Below are 18003 nucleotides of genomic sequence, written 5' to 3'. Positions count from 1 at the left end.
ATGGATTTCAAAAATTTCCAATGTGTGGCTCACCCCTGTATCTTGGGATATAATTGCCCCTCCTCTTCCTTTCAGAATGAGTTGCTAGGTCAGTTTGGGAGAAGCTGTGTTCAAGAATTGTCAAGGTCACTTCCTGCCTTAAAGCTCTATGTCCAGCCTGAGTCCCTCCCACTGCAGTTTGGTCCCATCCCTACCACTGGCCTCAGTGGAGAGAGGAAACAGCTACTCAGCCTCCTCTTACCAACCATGTATCTCTTTTTTTGGATATAGAGCCCAACTTGAATAGCAACCTTGGAAGCCTCCAGAAGGAGATCAGCTTGCATTAGAGACTGCAAAGAAGCATTTCTGGGTTTTCAAATGTTCTTAATGAAAGAGAAAGGTGAAGAAATGAGAGGGGATTGGTAAGTGGGAGGCCAGTAAAAAAAAAAAAAAGAAAAAAAAAAGCACTGCAGGATTATGTAAGCCCTCAAGGTTAGAAGAAGAATGGACTTGAGTTTGGAGTTCTTTCCAAACTTGATGTCTTTATTTGTTAATCTCCCTCCTGTCCTGCCCCAAAGAGAAATAAACAAATAGAAATAAAGCCAGATGCACACAAATCTTGAGGTGGGGAAGAAGAGGACAGTGTGTATGTCTGTGGCCTGGCTTGCCAGCTGAGTCACTGTTGCCTCTGACCCCCACCCTCAGGCCTCCATCCCCTTCCTTCATATCCTCTAGCCTCAGCCTGACACCAAGGCCCTGGCCCAGGGAAGAATAGGCTTTTCTTCCCTTGCATCAACATTTGGAAAGTTCTCATAGTCTGATCAAAAGAAAGGATAAAAGCTTCCAGAGCATTTCCTGGGAGACTGTGACTTCAGTCTGGCCCTTCTGACCCCACTGTGTATTTCTGGTCAAACAAGGGAGGGACACAGAGATGGGGCCATGTCAGATGTTCTTCTTTGTCCAGAAACCATGTCTGCCTGTCAGTATGGGCTGATCAGGACCACTGTCCCTTCCTCTGCCTTGATCCCAGGCAGTGCCTTTTGTCCCCTGCAGGAGGGGAACGGTGTTCCTGCAGAGAACTGCCCTGTGAGGGGGATATCAGAGATACCCTCTGTGACCAGCTGGAGAGGGAGGATGACTTCCTGGCACATGCAGCAAATGAGCACTGCCTCTTTGATGCACCTGCCCACCCCCTCCACCCCTCTCAAAGCAACCCTCACCCCGAGTCATCACCGGGCCACAATGTCTGCTCCTACCCACTGTCTGGAGCAGCAGGCTGCACATCCTGGTTCTGTTGAAGAGCTTGGCACTGGACAGAGTTCAGCTGAGGACAAAGGATTCACCACTGCCTCCCTAGCCTCAGCTCCGGCAATTCCAAGAGCCTTCTGGCCTGGCCCCATCTGGGCCCTCACCTCAGAAGAACATCTACTCAAAGATGTTAACCCCTCTTGTCACCTCCACTAAATAGCCAGAAAAATCAGTATCAATGCTAAGATATAACTGTAAGCAATGGCATTAATAGTAATAACTTCTATTTTCATTGTTATTCTACTGTTATCTGTAAGACATGAGATACTGAAGAGGTTTTCAAGAACACTGGGGGAGATCTCGGAGGGTCTGGGCTGAGTTACGTGGAAATGAGGTGATGACCATGATGTCTGTTCAGAATGTTTTGTTCATGTGCCAGCCTTCCCTGGCTCTCTAATCACTCATCATCTGGCCTCAGCTCCTGAGACTCCCCACAGAGGGAATCCATACCCAAATGATCCCCAAATATACTGGTCAAGGGGCTCATACCAGCTTAGAGGTTAGGAACATTCTTCTGGACAGAGTCCCCTCTGGAGACTTCACCCCCACCCCAGCTGCATACAGCAGAGGAGGCTGGAGAGATTACAGATGGGGGTAGAGGAATCCAGGAGGTGACGGGGAACTCCTGCAAACTTTAAGCTTCTCCAGGTATCTGCCCCTCTCTGTCTGCCCAGCACTGAAGATTTACCTCTCTGCCACCAGGGGACAGACAGGTTTTCCCAGCCCCATGGGGAGGCCTTTGGCTCTGTAGCTTGGCCTTCTCTCATAGGCAGTTCTCATCTCACTCCACTCCTTTTACTATTAGGTCGAACCATATCACATTGCCTATTTGAAAAATTGGGTCCCACATCAGCAATATCAGCAATGGTTCAACCTACTAATATTTAATAAAATAAAAATAAGAGTACTAACTATCTGCAGACCACGAAGCTCTGCAGCCTACAAAACACATTAGAAGCAATTCCATTTGACCCACACAACCAGATTGGGTGGCAGCTAAGCAGCACCGAGCTCTCTTTAAGGTCACAGCTGGCCTTCCAATCATTAAATCCAAGGGTGTGTTCTCAGTCCTTGATCTCAGCAATCTCTCTACAGCATTTGAAACTGGTAACAAATCCATCTGCTCTTGACACTTTTTCATTTGGTTTTTCCTGTGATGGGAATCCATTAATTTTGCAGACCTTGAATAGCCATTAAGTGGCCCTGCCAATTCTAGACTTCATGGTTTGGGGCAAATAACTTAAACTCTTTGAGTTTCCATTTCTTTTATCTGTAAAAAGGACCTAATAATACCTTCCTCACTATGGTATTGCGAGAATGAGTTGAGAGCAAATATGTAAGAGCCTTGTAAAAGCATTAAATGTGAAGAGAGTCTCATTGTTACTTTCTGACATTGTTCTCCAAGGTTCTCATTCTATTTACTTTTGATCCATCTCTCTGACTGTGGTCTCTCCTCTGCCCCTTATTTGTTGGTGTGTCTCAGGGATCCACCCTTGGCTGTGATCTCTACCCACTCCATTCTCCCTTCCTAATCTGTTTCAACCTCTCCCATGGATTCCACCTCTCTTCTGCCTATCTGTTCAAGTACTGACAGGCTCCCCCTATGTGAAGCATTCCAGTTTCAGTGTTCAGGCTCTTGTCCTCTCTTCTCAGAAGGGACTCTCTTCTGTTTCCTGACTTGTTCACAGCATTACCACCCATTCAGTACCCTGAGTTTCTCCTCGCCCCTCAACCAGTTTGTTACTAGGTCTTAGCAATTCTGCCTCTGTGGGTGCCTCTCCATTTCCTTAGAGGATTCCCTAGTTCAGTTTCACGTTCTCTTTCCCCTCAAATGTTGCGATGATCTCTTGGTCTTCCTGTCCCAGCTTCACTTTCCTCATCTCTACCCACCCCAGCTGCCATAGGGCCGTTTCAAATTGTTTCTGCTTTAAATCATTTAATGAGACCCAGAGCTTTTGTAATGAAAATCCAAACTCCTAACATAGCATATAGAATGCTTCACCATCTGATTCCACCCTAATTTTCAGTGTTTCCTTTGATACTTTCATTCGCTCTTCAAAACATGGCTGCACTCCACTTTCATGTTCCATGTCTTTGCTTATGCAGGTCCCTCTACCCAGAATGCCCTCTACAAGGACTTATTCTCCCTCTGTGTTGCTCGGACATTTTGCCACATTATCAATATAGCACATCTTTGTCCTTCTTGAAAAATTGTGGGCTCTCTGAAAGCAGAGACTATATCTTAGTTTTATTTTTTTTAAGCTGGTACCTTTTCCTTGAGCTGAATTGATTAGTATAAAAAAGGACTTGGACTTGAAATCCTTGCTCTGATTCTGGGCTAGGAATATCAACCATGAAGCATGTGGGCCACCATTTACCCTATCCATTGCCCTTAGCAGATATCACTAATTTATCACAATACTTTATTTTTCACTGAGCCTCAGAATCTTTCTCAACATGGTGATACAGAGAGCCATTTCAATCAAATGGAGTTGGCCTAGCAAATGAAACCTATTTGTTATCCTGGCATGTCTGGGTCACAGCCAAAGGTCTCTCTGTTCTTCTTTCCCACTATTTGCCATCATGGTCTGTGTCATTTACTAGCTAATGGAAACTCTGGTCAATCTCTTAATCTCCATAGGGCTCAGTTTCCTCACCTAAGGAGGCAATAAAACCTTCCATTGTGTGGTCAGGGTTACATGAGATAAAGTATGGGAAATCTTTAAGGCCCTTAGACAAATATAAAATATTATTATTATCCTACTTTGCAGATGAAAAAAAGTATCTTCTATATTAGAGAAACAAGGGCTCAAACAGGTAAAGTACAATAACTTGCTAACAGTTATTTAACAGCTGAGCCAAAACCTCTGTCTCCAGTCTCATGACATTAGTCATACTGTTTCTCCACACCCCAGTGGGATTGATGATGCTCAAGGTTAACCCCTGCCTTATTTCTCCTTTCTCTAGGGGAACAGTGATTTGTGGGGCAGGATTTTTCATAGCCCCAGAATTGGAGGAGGCTTCCAACCACTATACTTCATCCCACCTCCCCTTAATTCCTGAGAGGCAGCTCCCTCCGAAAACCTCCCCACCTGCTGAGAGGCACAGGGTGTGCAGTGAGGGATGCTGCATGGAGCCAAGTTCCTTAGCTACTGCCCTTTGGCCCCTTGCCCTCCTGCTTGTCCCCAGCCTTGGTGGCTCCAGACAGCTGGCAGGCTTCTCAAAGCCCAGTATGGCCAGGTCTCAGAAGATAAGGTTTTTGGGGTGAAGGCCAGCGAGCCACTGAGCTGTCACCAGATATGCTACTAGAGTCTGAGAAACCCAAGAGGAGCCATGTTGATGAGACCTGTTCCTTACAGTCCCAGGACCAGCAGGGTTCGCTACTGAGAGAAGAAAGGCAGGCCAACTAAATCCCAGCTGAAGGCCCCTTCTCTATACACTTTCTTCTCTGTGGTTTTATAGGTTGTGCTGGCTAGTGATGAGGGAGGGCTTGGGCCTAGTTGGTGGGGTGTCCAAGAGGCAGTGTAGCGGGGAGGTAGGAGAGCCACTCTCCAATATGGAAGCATCTTCAGGAGCAGCTTCCAGAGGAGTAATTTCATCTTAACACTCCTTCCAGGAAGAACCATGCCCATCTTCCCAAATAGAAGGATCTTTTCTGAACTAATTCTTAATCTATGTTTTGTTCACCTTTGTGTTCTCCTAAGTGCCTAATAGAGCTTTGGCTAAGTATTTCTTGTCTTAAAATACCCTATAAGATTGGTCTTCTGCATTTCTTTTTCCTCCTTCAGACTCCTTTTTGATGTGTAACATGCTTCCTCCTTGGGAAGTTCTCCCTCTAAGATTTCTATTGAAGTTTCAACCTCCTAGCATTCGGGGGCACTAATTTTCTTCCCATCAGCCTTTATGTCAGGCTGAAGAGCTATCTTTTCTCTAGTCTCCCTCTGTCCTCACTCCTCACTGCCCTCTCCCAGCTCTCTCTAGTGAGGGGGCCACATTGGGAAATGAAAGCCCAAAGGAGGCCCACAATACTCAACAGTAGGGCTTCAATGCCAGAAATCCAGAGTCTTCTGTGGGGAGCCGAATTCCTTTTTCACAGTGCAGAGAGGCAGAAAACTCCACACCTGGGCCAGATACTCCTCTAGAGTTGGACAACTTTGGACTTGAGCTTCTCCCTGGAACAAAAAGGTCCTTCTGAGGAGCCCGGTGGTTCTTTGTGCCCAGTGACCAAGGACAAGAGCACTGAGACTTGAGAGAAAAGAAGAAGAGTAGGAAAAGGAAGGCAGAGGGGAAGAAGAAGAGCATCAGATCTTAAGCCCCTTGAATTATAGGTGGAACAGAGGCCATTATAACCTGAACTAGGTTCTGCTTTCTCTTACCAACAGTTTTTGGCAAATAACAGGGCCTTTGCTATAGAGCACTCTTCCTCTTCTCACTTTACTTAATTTCTACATCCAGTTCAGGCCTCAGCTTAGATGTCACTTTCTCTGGGAAGCCCTTCCAGATGCCCATATCCCCACTAGGATTTGCGGCCCCTTCTCTATGCTCCCATAGTGCCATGGACATCCCCACCTCAGCTCCTACAGTGAGCCAGCCTTGTGTGGGGAGATTGTGCACCACATCATCCTATTCTCCCTGGGAAGTGGATAGTGCCATTACCTCATATTGATGATATGGAAACCACACTCTGAAAGGGTAGCTGACTTGCCCAGGAGGCCCACTAGGAAGTTGAACCCAGGTCCGTTTAAACAGAAGTCTATGCTTTTCACCTTGTCACCGTACTGTCATAGAATATCCATGCTGGGAGGCACTCATGGTCATCCCATTCAATTCCCTCATTTTATTGAAGAAGCAACCCAGGTCTAGAAAAGCTAAGTAACTTTCACATAACCACATAGCCGGCTAGTAGCACATGTGATTTTAATCAGAATTAGAGCAATAACCCTGCACTTCTTTCTCACCCCAACCTCCCTCTTCCTACAAGATTTTTTTTTGACCCTCAGATGCTGAAGGGCCAAGTGGTGAGGAGCCAACCTTGGAACATTATCCATTGATTCTTCCCCTGTCCAACCACAGTTACAGTCCAGGAGGTGTCCAATGTGCCTGGCCTATCACCAGGTATCAGAAACCCTTCTCACCCCTTTAGCAGCTGGCCCAGAAATACACCATCAAGATCATGAAAACAGCAAATAGCAGGCCCATAGGGAGTGGGACAGATTCAGTGATGACCTCTGCTGGGAGTATGAAAATGGGCAAGAGACATTTCTGAGACAGCTGGAAATCCCACGGCCCACAAGGGCTCTGTGCGACCTTGGAACTATCTCTGCTCCCTGGCCACCAGCCGTTCTTCAATAGGATACCTCTCTTTTTCATCAGAGGGTTTGAGTTTTCCACCTTTTTCCATTCCTTCCATTTCCATGCCTAGTAATACCTTATACCCAGGACATGCTTTCTTGTTATGTCAAAATTTACCTGCTGTTGCCTAAGCAATTTATCCTTATTTTACCCTTGGTGGAGATAGAGACCCATAGGTACACTGTACTTAGGATGCACATTCAGGAAACTGAGCCACCTTCCCTGAAAGGGGTTATTTCTACTTTCTTTCCTTTTCAGAGCTCCTAGTTCATGTATGGAGAGCAACCTCTGAACTCCACACAGAAAATTCTAAGGGGACCATCTAGGTAGAAATCTCTCTACTCACTCTCCAACTTTCTACTTATTTTTTACCCACTTTCCTTGTTTTAAGAGAAGGATGGGGTAGGGGTAGCATGAGGACACTGCCTAGATGCAGAACTAGATTAAAGGTTACTATATCCTTGTTCTCCCCTTTTCAGTAGCTAACTGCCTGAGTGAGCTGTGAGAGTTGAAGTTATACTCAAGGTGGGCCTCTTTCTCCAACAGTGGGCATTAGAATGGGCATTTGGAGGCTGAAGAACCATACCAGAGTATAAGTGTGGAGAAGGTGTGTTCTGGATGAGGTGACTTAAGTAAAATCCTGTAGCCACAGAGAGAGCATTCTAAGTAAGGGGTAGAGTTAAGGAGTAGAAGGGTCCTGCAAGGGTGTCTACCATTCTAATGTAAGGGAAACATCGTGGAGATCAGTGTTTGATGATAATAGCAAATACACAAACCAATATTAGCTTAGCTCTCTATCTGATGGAGTTTCTGTCACTGTTACCCCATCTACCACCCCAGGTCCCAGCACAGTATTGTGACAGTAGCCTTCAAATTCTTGGGGTTCTAGTGAGCCCTCCATCTAACTCCCTTTTTAGGGCACCTACTCCAGGCTTGCAGTAGTTGCCCCAGACCAGAATAGTAGGAAAGGAATAGACACATCCTACAGATCTTTATACAGACAGACATAGGATATTAGCAGGGACAATCAGAGCCAGGCATCATGAAGGACTTGTAATCAATAGAGATCTCAGACTCTAAACCCTAGCAAGAAGGCAGTGGGGCTTCTCTCTCTCCAGCCATCCAAAGTCAGGAGGGGAGGAGGGCTAGAGGAGGGTAAGGAATGAAAATATCTAGGCTTACCCAGCCTAGAGGCAGTGGAAGGGTCAAGGTGACCTTTTGAGGTTCTTTCTAGACTTAGAATCCTATTTAAGGTTCCTGTCTCGCTCTTCACCCCACCTCCCACCCCACCATGCTCCCACTCCTTCCCAAGGAAGGTGGGTAAAAAATAACTCTGTGAAAATTCCCTATGGGGTAATCTGAATGAAGCCACAAAGCAGATAATGACCCTCAAAAATCACACACACAATAAAAAACACCTAGAGATAAGAAACTTCCATTCTCATTCCAGCTTGGTCACCTAGACACATCATTTCACCTCTCATGAGGGAAATGATAATTGTTCCATCTACCTCACAGGGTCATGAGGGGCTGTGACTTATCTATGTGCGCTGGGCAAATGCAAGGATGGTTCCCCTGGGCTTGTGCTAGAGCAGTCCAGGGTTTGGTCATTCACACAGAGTTCCTCCTTGGCTCAGCTCAGGTGGGGGTGGGAGGGAGCTGGGTACAAGCACCTTAGCCCACCCAATTCCTTCATGGTCAGGTGGGGGGCACCATGCTCAGAGTTCAACAAAGGCCATGTCTCTGGTTAACATATAAGCAGTTGGGTTTGGGGCAGCCGGACATTCCCTGCCCCAGGGCCACATTCTTGAGGTCACAACAAGTGCAAACTTGTTATAACCTGTGTTGGAGCAGCAGAGGGCAGTGAGGGCATGGAGGGGGTGTGGAATGGTGCTGAGCTGGCTGAGGCTGGTAGAGGGGGTACAAGGGGGAAAGGGGGGTGGGTGGAGGGTGGGTGTGCAGGGGCACCTGCGAGTGGATGGTGGCAGTTGTGCAGGTCTGTGGGCCTGGGGCAACTGCTGTGTCTGGGCACATCCACTCCCTGTGCCATGTGTGGAGCTGCATAGATGAGTGTGTGCTGTGTGCCTCCGCATATATGAGCCCTGCAGTTGGCGGGGGAGGAGAGGTGGCAGCCAGGCCCAGCTGGGCAAGTTGAGCCAAGGAGGGGGCAGGCTGAGTCCCTTCTCCTTCTCCAACTTTGTTCACAAGCTGCCCCTGCTCTGCCAGCTGGGGCCTCTCCCCTCTATGTGCCCATTTTCCCAGCCTCCCCAGGAGAAGGGGGGTGCTTCCTGCCCTTCCCCTTCCCCAACCCAGCTCTGGGCCCACTCCGCCATGCTCTCTGGGCCCTCCGGACACTGGGGCGTGTGGGGGGGTGGTGGTGGGGGCAGGCTCTGAAAGCAGGTGACTGTTTGGGGGAACTTGGGGACAGAGCCCCCATTGTGCCCGCCCCAGAGCCGCCTCAATGGAGCTCTCTGGCACAAAGGGTCTTTGACAATGGGCAGGACATTAGTATGCAGAGCCAGCCCCTCAGCCCTCTCCCTGTCCTCCAGCCCAGGGGCAGGAGGTAGGGGGCTGCTGGCAATGCCAGTGGAGGCAGGGGGTGGGACAGGGCTGAGACTGAATCGATCTTAGCTCACAGGGGCTTCCTTGGGGGCACTACCCAGGAGAAAGGGCAAGGAAACTAGACCAGGGCCCCCAAACCTGCCACTCACCAGAAAGGATTTTCCAAGTGGAAAAAGCCACAGGGACTGGTAGGGATGGGAGAGGAGGGGCTGTGGGAGGCCAGGCCCCTTGGTTGCAGGCAGGCTCTAGAAAGAAGCAGTGGGCAGTCTGAGCCCACCTCCTTTTTTCCTCAGTTTAACCCTTTATTCAAGGGAATTTTGTGGGCAGGAGAAGAAAAACAGAGCAAGAGACAGCAAGATCTCAAACCTAAGCCCACCATGTCTCAGCGTTGTCAGGCTTGAGGGTTGTGTGTAGGAGCTAAGCTTCCAGAATGCAGAAAGGGTATGCACTCAGGCCTGAGGAATCTGGGCTTCTAACGAAGGTGGTGCCTGCAGCTCAGCTTACGGGAATTTGGCTGAAAGGCCCAAGAGCCAGGACAAGCTCTCCCTCAGTGTATGTCTGTCTCTCTCCCCATGTTCCTCAACCCCTTCCCCATGCTGTAGGGAGAGGCTTCTCTTCTCCTGACCAGGGGCCCCCCAGCCCCTCCCCAACCCCCATTATCATCCTCAACACCGCCAGCTGACTTTCTCAAGATGCAGCATCCTGCCCTATGGCACCTCAGCACACAAGGCAGGTCAGGAGAGTGCTGGGAAAGTGAGTGGACCCTGGAGTGGTGGGACCACTAAGAGCAGACAATGCTCTGGGAAGGGGCTACAGGCACCACATGAGAAGCAGTGTTGCCCTACCACAGACTGCCTCTGCCCTAGGTCCAGGAACCCTCAGGGGAAAGGGCTGGGGCCATGTTACAGAACTGTTCCACACAAGACAAGACAGAAAGATCCTTTGGGCTTAAGCATGTCTTCTGGCTTTCTCTTCTTTCTGTGACGTCAAGAAGTCCTCCAGGCTATCTGCCCTCAAGGCTTCCTGATTTACTCCCATAAGCTCTGGAGCTCTGGATGGCTCACCTGGATTGCTGAGGGAAAGGTAAGATCTGCCTGGATTTGTTTCCCCTACTGGAAAAGGCTGGTGGGAAGAGCATAGGACTAGGAGATGAACTCCTGGGTGAGGGCCCAACAACCCTGTTAACTTTCCCTGGGACCTGGTACAAGTACTTTCCCCCTCTGGGCCAAGAAGCCCTATCTGTAATGTGGGAAGGATCACCTCTGTAGCTCCCTGCTTTCTGGGCCAATGAACAGTGAACTCGGGGAGTAAGGCTCTGGAATTTAATAAGAGCTTACTTTATTCAGCACCATGATAAGACCTTTTCTAGTATTATGTTATTTAGTTTTCAGCAATTCTAAAAAGTAAACATTTTTAAGCCCTATTTTATGAATGAGGAAACTGAAAGACAGATGTTAATAATTTGCCCTAGGTCACACAGCTGGTGAGTGGTAAAATTGAGAGTTAAGCTCAGGTAGGTCATCTGCCTCCAGAACCCACATGACTAACCATTGCATAATTCATCCCTAGTGAGAACATTCAAAAGTCCATAGGCAGTGAAGAAAGATCAGCCAGAATATCCAGATTGACTAAGGGTTTTTTCAAACTGTTTTCTGAGGTTCTCCTAGAACTAGTAATTCTCAAAGTGTGGTCTGGGGCCCCCAGAAGTTTCTGAGATCTTTTCAGAGGCTCTTTGAGGTCAAACCTATCTTTATAATAATGCTAATATGTTGTTTGCTTTTTTCACTTATTCTTTCATGAGTGTTTGGAGGAGTTTTCCAGAAGCTACACAACATATAATATTGCAATTTGTTGAATACTGATGCAGACATAAGAAATTAACTGTCTTGTATTAAGCCAGACATTATAGAAGGAGTTGTGAAAAAGTGAGACAATGACACTCTTCTTACTAAACTTTTTGTTTGTTTTTTAAATAGAGCTATTTTTCATTTAAAATGTAATTTACATCGACATGCAATGGTTTTGCTGTTGTTGTTTTTTAATCCTTACCTGAGCACTTATTCATTGATTTTAGAGAGAGAGGAAGGAAGGAAAAGGGAGAGAAACATCAGTGTGAGAGAAAAACATCGATCATTTGCCTCTTGTCACCCTCGCATATGTGCCTCAACCGGGAACCAAACATGCAGCTCAGGCATGTGCCCTACCCAGAAATTGAACCCATGACCCTTTGGTTCACAGGACAAAGCTACACTGGCCGGGGTTGTTGTTATTTTTAAATGAGTTAATAACTATTTAAATCTCCTAGTTCTTGTTTCTTTTTTTAAAGATTTTATTTATTTTTTTAGAGAGAGGGGAAGGAAGGTAGAAAGCGAGGGAGACAAACATCAATGCAAGAGAGAAACATCAGTTGCTTCTTGAACGCACCATGACCAGGGACCAAACCTACAACCCAGGCATGTGCCCTAACTGGGAATTAAACTGGTAACCTTTTGATTTGCAGAACAACACCCAACTGACTAAGCCACACTGGTCAGGGCCTCAGTTCTTTTTTCTAACATATTAATAGTTATAATCCATATAAGGAAAAGCTCTTTGGTATCTTCGATAATTTTTAAAAATGTAAAGGGGTTCTAAGATCATAAAGTCTGAGAGCCACTACCCTAGGCTCAGACATACTTGCCCTCTCTTCTTGCCAGTTGCCTGTGTCTTTTTTTTTTTTTTTTTTAATCACAGGGTCAAACAGGGAGGTTTAGACATGGGGACGAGGTATGTGCGGTGGTCTCGTGGTTGGGACTAGCATCAGGGGTAGAGATGGAAATTGGGGGTTCTAGGGTCTGCTGCTTTTAACTTTCAGGTGATGTCTCCACAGGATGGGGTGATTGCTAAAAGAGGGTATTTCCCTTGAGGTCCCTTAAGAGTTAGAGAATAAGGTCTTACATATACCCTACTCCAGGACACTCATAGCCTCTAAAGCCAGGGTTTCCCCCCCAGAATCAGCAATCAGAAAAGTTTCCTAGGTAGAGCCAGACTGGTCACCAGGAACTCTGGGGCCAAGGTCTGATGCAGAAAAAGATGACTTCACTTCAGGCAGTCTGCAATCTGATACAGGCAGAGGTCTAACCCTAGAGGAGCCCCTGTGTAATGAGGGAAACAGGATGTCCCTTCCAACATCACCATTGCATTGAGCATCCTGGGCAAAGTTACAGACACAAGGGACAATCAGGATGCTGAGGAGAAGGGGGTACAAGATGACAGAGCAGATAGGGAAACAGAGGAACGGAGACTGGCAGGAGGGGTAGGACTCAGAGTGACCTATGTGAAAGCTTTGAGTGGGAAAAAGAGTGTGGCTCAGAATTGTCATCGAATATATTCCCCTGGAACAAGATCTGAATGGGGCAGTCCCAAAAAAATGGGGGTGTTGGAGGGGACAGGGGGAAGACTTACATAAAGTATCCTGAAGACTACAATTGGGAGTTTTCATCTCAAAACCAACAGGGATATACAGGTAGGAAAGGCGCAAGATAACACTGATTCTTCATGGTGACAATTTCAATGATAATTCTGTGGTAGAGAGGGAATCAAGGAGAGAGACAGGTTAAAGTTAGGGAGGTCATTATGTGGGCATGCAGACTTAGGAGAAGGACAAGCTGACAGAAGAGGAGGGTACATACACCTGAGAAAAGGTGGGAGGGGTGGGGGAAAACTAGGCAGGGAGAGGAACAGGCAGGGTTATTGTGGGGGGAGGGGCGAGAGGTGGGATAGAGAAGCTGAAAGAGAGAAGTTGTTCAGAATGGGGAAGGAGACTGTCTGGGGGAAGAAGCTCAACAGCTCAGTCATTGAATCTGAGTTGAGATAGACATCTGCTTGGTGAAAACTTCGGGAGAAAGGGGCTATGAGTGTGGGGACTCAGGCCCTGGTGCTGGTCAGCCTGTTGGAATAAAGACAAGAATCTCATCTTAAACTACATAACTCTCCCACCTTCTCAAACTCTAGAAGGGTCGGGGGATGGAGACCTAGAACCTCAGAAAAACCACAGTGAAGGGCTGGGGCAAAGTCCAGGAGCCAGGGAAGGACAGAATAGAAAGAGTCAGAGCACTTTCTCCAGGCTAAGCACCATTCCAAGTGCTTTACGAATATTGACTCTTTCTGTCCACAACTATTATTAACCCTACTGTAAGGATGAGGGGACTTGTGTAGCTAAATGGTGAAACCAGGATTTAAACCCAGGAAGTCGGACTTCAAGGCTGTGCTCTACCACTATGTCTATTGCCTCTCAGGCATAGCCAGAGCAGAAAGGACTCAGGGAGAGCACTGTGGCATGGGACAGCCATCCAGGAGAGGTCTCTTGACAGCTGCCACAATAATCTCTGCACTTATTTGAGCTTCACACCTCCCCTCAGAAGTCTACATGATGGGCATTTTTGTTTTGGGATTTTTGGTTTTTGTTTTGGGTCCAGAAGATGGTCTCCCTTTCTTTCCCAATATTCATTTTAGATTTCTTTCCTTTTATGAGAAGTGCTTCCTGAAATGTAACCTAAGCTCTTCCAACTGCAGCCTCACTCCTTTTCCACGTCTTCTGCCACTGGAAGAGGAGCAGATGGCCATTAAACATGATTTCTATGTTTTACCTTTTTAGAGGCCTGAAGTGTTAATTCAGGTCTTTCAGGGTCCTGCTTCTTCAACCTCTTTCTGCAAGCCACATAGTTCAGTTCTTCTCTCCCACATTCCAGAGCCAGTCCCTCCCACCTCCCCACCACCTCAACTCCAGCTCCAAGCTGGCAGACACCCACGGGAGAGTTTTTCCCACAATCCCTTTCTATTTGCCCTTTCATGGTTCTGATGGGGGGAGGGAATAAAGAGGGGACACTTAGATACACTGTCTCCATGAAGAATGGTGGCAGCACATATATTTAACTCAGATGAAGGAAGATTAGCCTGTGGTGCAGTGGGGTGATGTGGTAAACTCAAAAAGCTCTGATTCCCAGCAGCTGCCTGAGCCAACCACCCTTCATTGGGTGCTTTTAAAACACTTGGATTCCAGTCTTCCTGCCACTTCATCTCAGTGGTGTGCCTCGCATGATCTCTACCCCCTTCCAGGGCCTCACCACTGTCCTGGACAGCTTGGCCTCAGACTGGACAGTAACACTGACCAGTCAGGCAAGAGAAGAATCTAGGCCAGGGAAGGGAGGGAGAGTGGAGGTTTTTTCTTCTGTCCTAAATAGCCCTTGGCAGGAGAGTTGAGGGGTGCCGTTGCCCAATGTCTCTTTCCCTTCCCACTGGGGGCTCAGCCTATCTTCTATCTTGTGTACATTTTGCTAGGAGACCCAGAAAGCCTTTTTCCTCTGGAGGAAGTGGGTGTTCCCACATGACTCACCCACCACCCCAGAGCCCTAAACCCCTTATCCCACCAATCCCAGGATGACCACGGAGGACTTCATCTGAGCCCACTCAGATCCTAGTGTCCCAGCCTCACTGGTCCCTAGGGATGACAAGGGAAAGAGGCTCTGGGTCTTCTGCCAGGCTCTTCCCTTGCAGCCCAATCCAACCAGGCTGGAGCTCATGTACAGAAGGGCACAGGTGCCATTCAGTGGGACACAGGGAAGAGGTGGAGGATGCCAAAGGGCAGACAACAAATCATATGTGTCAATAGAATGGATGTGGGCACAATGTTGAGGAGACAGAGTATTTCTTCAGGGTAGGGGCGGCAGTGGGATTCTGCATTAGAATCACAGAAGGAATGGAACCATAACCCTGCCTCCCCCCTCCACTCAGTAGAGTCATTGCCATTTGATATCCACTGAGACAAGTTGGCTGCTCCAACTCCGGGTGGGGGCTGGGGGATGGCTCAGAAAACAGCAGCTCCTTTCAGGGCCCAGGTTGGCAAGGGCTTTGGGAGGCTGGACTGGCCCAGATCACCCCCCCAATACCTCCTCTCTCCCTCCCTCGCCACCACCACCGAAGAACGGGGTGGGGGCAGTGCAGGGAGGAGTTGGCACTGCCTGGGCCATGCCTATTGCCTCCACAGACCAGCCCTGGCCCTTCTCCCTGGGGTAGCGCCTTCCCTCCCCCTCCTTCCACATTTCCTTCTCCATGAAAAACCAGCTATGAGCCAGGACACCTGCTTTCTTCTACACTTGGTCCCTCATACCCTGCCTATACTCTTAGGAATTAAAAAGCCCTACCCTTCAGCACAGGATGGTGCCCTCCATCATGTCAGGAACATGTTTAGAAATCTTTGGAGATCAGAAAAAGGGGGTTTGGGATGAAACTAAATGGAATTCAGCGGTAGCTGCTGGCTCCTCCTCAGGCTGGCCTGGACAACCGCTCCAGGCCCTCGTCAGCACACTTAAGCAAGGGGCATTCCTCACAGAAGGGCACCGAATATCCCATCACCGTCTCCCTCCCACCCAGAACGGCCTCAAAGCAGTCTTGATGGGGGAAAAGAAAAATCCAAACCCCACAACCAAGGCAGACCAGCCAAAAATCTTTAGCCAGAAATTGTATTGATGAGCAACATAATCAGCCTTTAAGCCTTGGCCTTCTTTGGGTCCAAATTTGTACTGGCTTCTTCAGCAACCTCAGTTCCCCATCTCCCTCACTCTGCCTGGGATGTTTCATTAACAAGAATGAAATCTCAAGAGAGGCCCTGAGCCCACTTTTGCCCAGCTTTGTCCTTCCACGCATCCCAGCGTTCAGCTCTCCTCCCCCTCCCCCAAATCAGGAAGTTCCCTCATTGCTTTCCTAACACAGGTGCCCTTGGTTAGTTCCTGACGGGGAGAAGGGATGGGATGGGAAGGTCATCTCCATCTGAAGGTGAATGATAGAGCCCAATCTGCCCTTCTTCCTCTAGCTGCAGTGGTCCTGCTGCTTTCCTCCTGGGGATCTCCGTGTGAAACAGCTGGGGGAGGGGAGTAGTAATGAGGAGGGGTGTCTTGAAGTGGAAGGCAAGTCGGAACTGAGGGAAGAGACTGGGTGGGCAGGGGTCCCGGGCACACCAGGTTACTGAGGATTCCTAATCCGGGCTGTGTGCTTTTCTTTCCATTTGTGAACTAGTGATAAGTGGGTGTCCCTGGGTGAGTGTCACTGTGTGGGGAGGGGACAGGGGCTGGGCATGGGACTGGGAGTAACCTGATGATCCCGGGAAGAGGGGGCGCTGTCTGGAGCGCCAGTGTGGGGGCGCATGGTTACAGGTGATGGTCACTGTATTTGTTGGAGGAGCTGTGATGCCAGCTGCAGAGCCGCCCTGTGGGAAGGGGCATAAGGAAAGCCCTTTCCTTAGCCTAAAGGGCTGAGGTAGCCAACTTGGCTTACCTTCTGCGAGCCCTTCCCAGGAGGGTCAGTGAGGGGCCGCCTATGGCAGGAGGCTGAGGAACAGAGCCATTCCGCTGTGACAAGCTAGGGTAGAGACCGAGGGGCTTGGGGCCCCGATCTCCCTGGAGAGTAAGGAGAACAGGACCTCGGCCGGGCGGGAGCACTCCCTCCCTCATTAGGGCCAGGGGCTTACCTTGGGTCCTTGTGGAGTGGCCCTTCAGACGGGCAAGCAGGACTGACAGGTGGACGGGGAGGGCAGGAGTGAGGACGGAGCTGTGCGACGGGCAGGGCCGGGACTCTTAAACCGGAGCTGGGATCAGATAAGGGCTGGTCCGGGGGCCGGGGCCGGGGTCGGGCCGGCTGGGGGCAGAGCTGGGCCGGGCCGGGCCGCCCCCTCCCTCCACAGCTCCCGAGCCAAACTTTGTGTGAATGGAGGGCCCGAAGTGGGGCCGGGCGGGCGGGGCGGGAGTCTCGGGACCAGCCAACGGGAGCGTGGAGCGCCAGGCCCGCGCCTCAGGGATTGGAGGGGCTCTGGCAGAGGGCGGGGCGAAGGGAGCGAGGGAGCGGAGCCCAGACCAAGGGAGATGCAGGACAGAGCTCAACACCCGAAGACTGAGAACCAGACGGGCTCGGGGGAAAGAGAGAAGAGACGATCTGCGGAGCGATAGAAGCTGCGCTGGCAAGATGACAGAGAAGAGAGAAGGAAGGAGGCGGTTATGTCAGAGTGGGGAACAGAGCGGGAGCCGGCGTGGGCGGGCCTGGGCCGAGTTAATGAGGTGGAAATAAGCTCAGAACTGCCAATGGGGCGAACAGGGGCTTAGCAAAGGGGGCTACAGGGTTATGTCTTTGAGCACAAGTCCCTTGTGTTCACCGTTCTCTAAGTGCTGGATGAAGTTCTGGATGCGAGATGAGCAAAACACCATCCCCACGTGCAGCATCTGGGTCTGGAAGGAGAGATAGGGCTCTGGAGGCAGCAAAAAGTGAATGATCGCTCTACTTAGGGGGTCCTAGCCGATGTGGGAGGACCCAGGAGACATCTAAAGAATGCAGAAGACTCAGGTACTGGGAGACGATGGGGAAGGCATTTAAAGCAGAGGGAACTGCATTAACAAAATCCTGGGGGTGAGGGGCGGAAGGAACATTAAAAATACAAGTCTGCTTGGGATAATGCAGCAATTGGTCCATTGGACTAGAAGGCAGGGTGGTGGTTCTCAACCTTTACTTCACCAACGACTTCTCTCATCATCCGAATTCGTGTTTGTTTGTTTGTTTTTTAAATCTTATTGAATTTATCAGGGTGACATTGGTTAATAAAATTATACAGGTTTTAAGTGTACAATTCTATAGTACATCGTCTATAAATTGTGTTGTGTGTTCACCACACAAGGTCAAGTCTCCTTCCATCATCATTTATCCCTCCTTTACCCTCTTATACCTGCCTCTACCCCCATTTCCTTCTGGTAATCACTATACTGTTGTCTGTGTCTATGA

The 18003-nt window shown here is 49.0% G+C and overlaps 1 protein-coding gene across 2 annotated transcripts in view; it reads right to left on the bottom strand.

Annotated features, from left to right (window-relative positions):
* KCNJ10 (potassium inwardly rectifying channel subfamily J member 10) overlaps positions 1-16839 on the bottom strand; it is a 29612-nt gene extending 12773 nt beyond the window's left edge. Inside the window, exons 1-2 of one of the 2 annotated variants that reach the window (XM_054563350.1) lie at positions 16706-16797; positions 5322-5459 (exon numbers count right to left, since the gene is read on the bottom strand). The gene's annotated coding sequence lies outside the window, so the exon portion shown is untranslated. Of the gene's footprint in view, positions 1-5321; positions 5460-16705 lie in introns of both variants that reach the window. The other variant, XM_054563348.1, reaches the window with a different exon arrangement.
* Positions 16840-18003: the final 1164 nt, after the last annotated feature.

The sequence above is a fragment of the Pteronotus mesoamericanus genome, unplaced genomic scaffold (assembly GCF_021234165.1).
Source record: "Pteronotus mesoamericanus isolate MK-2021 breed Mesoamerican mustached bat unplaced genomic scaffold, CSHL_Meso_final scaffold_705, whole genome shotgun sequence".
NCBI lineage: Eukaryota > Metazoa > Chordata > Mammalia > Chiroptera > Mormoopidae > Pteronotus > Pteronotus mesoamericanus.
This window is presented reverse-complemented; position numbering and strand designations above follow the sequence as displayed.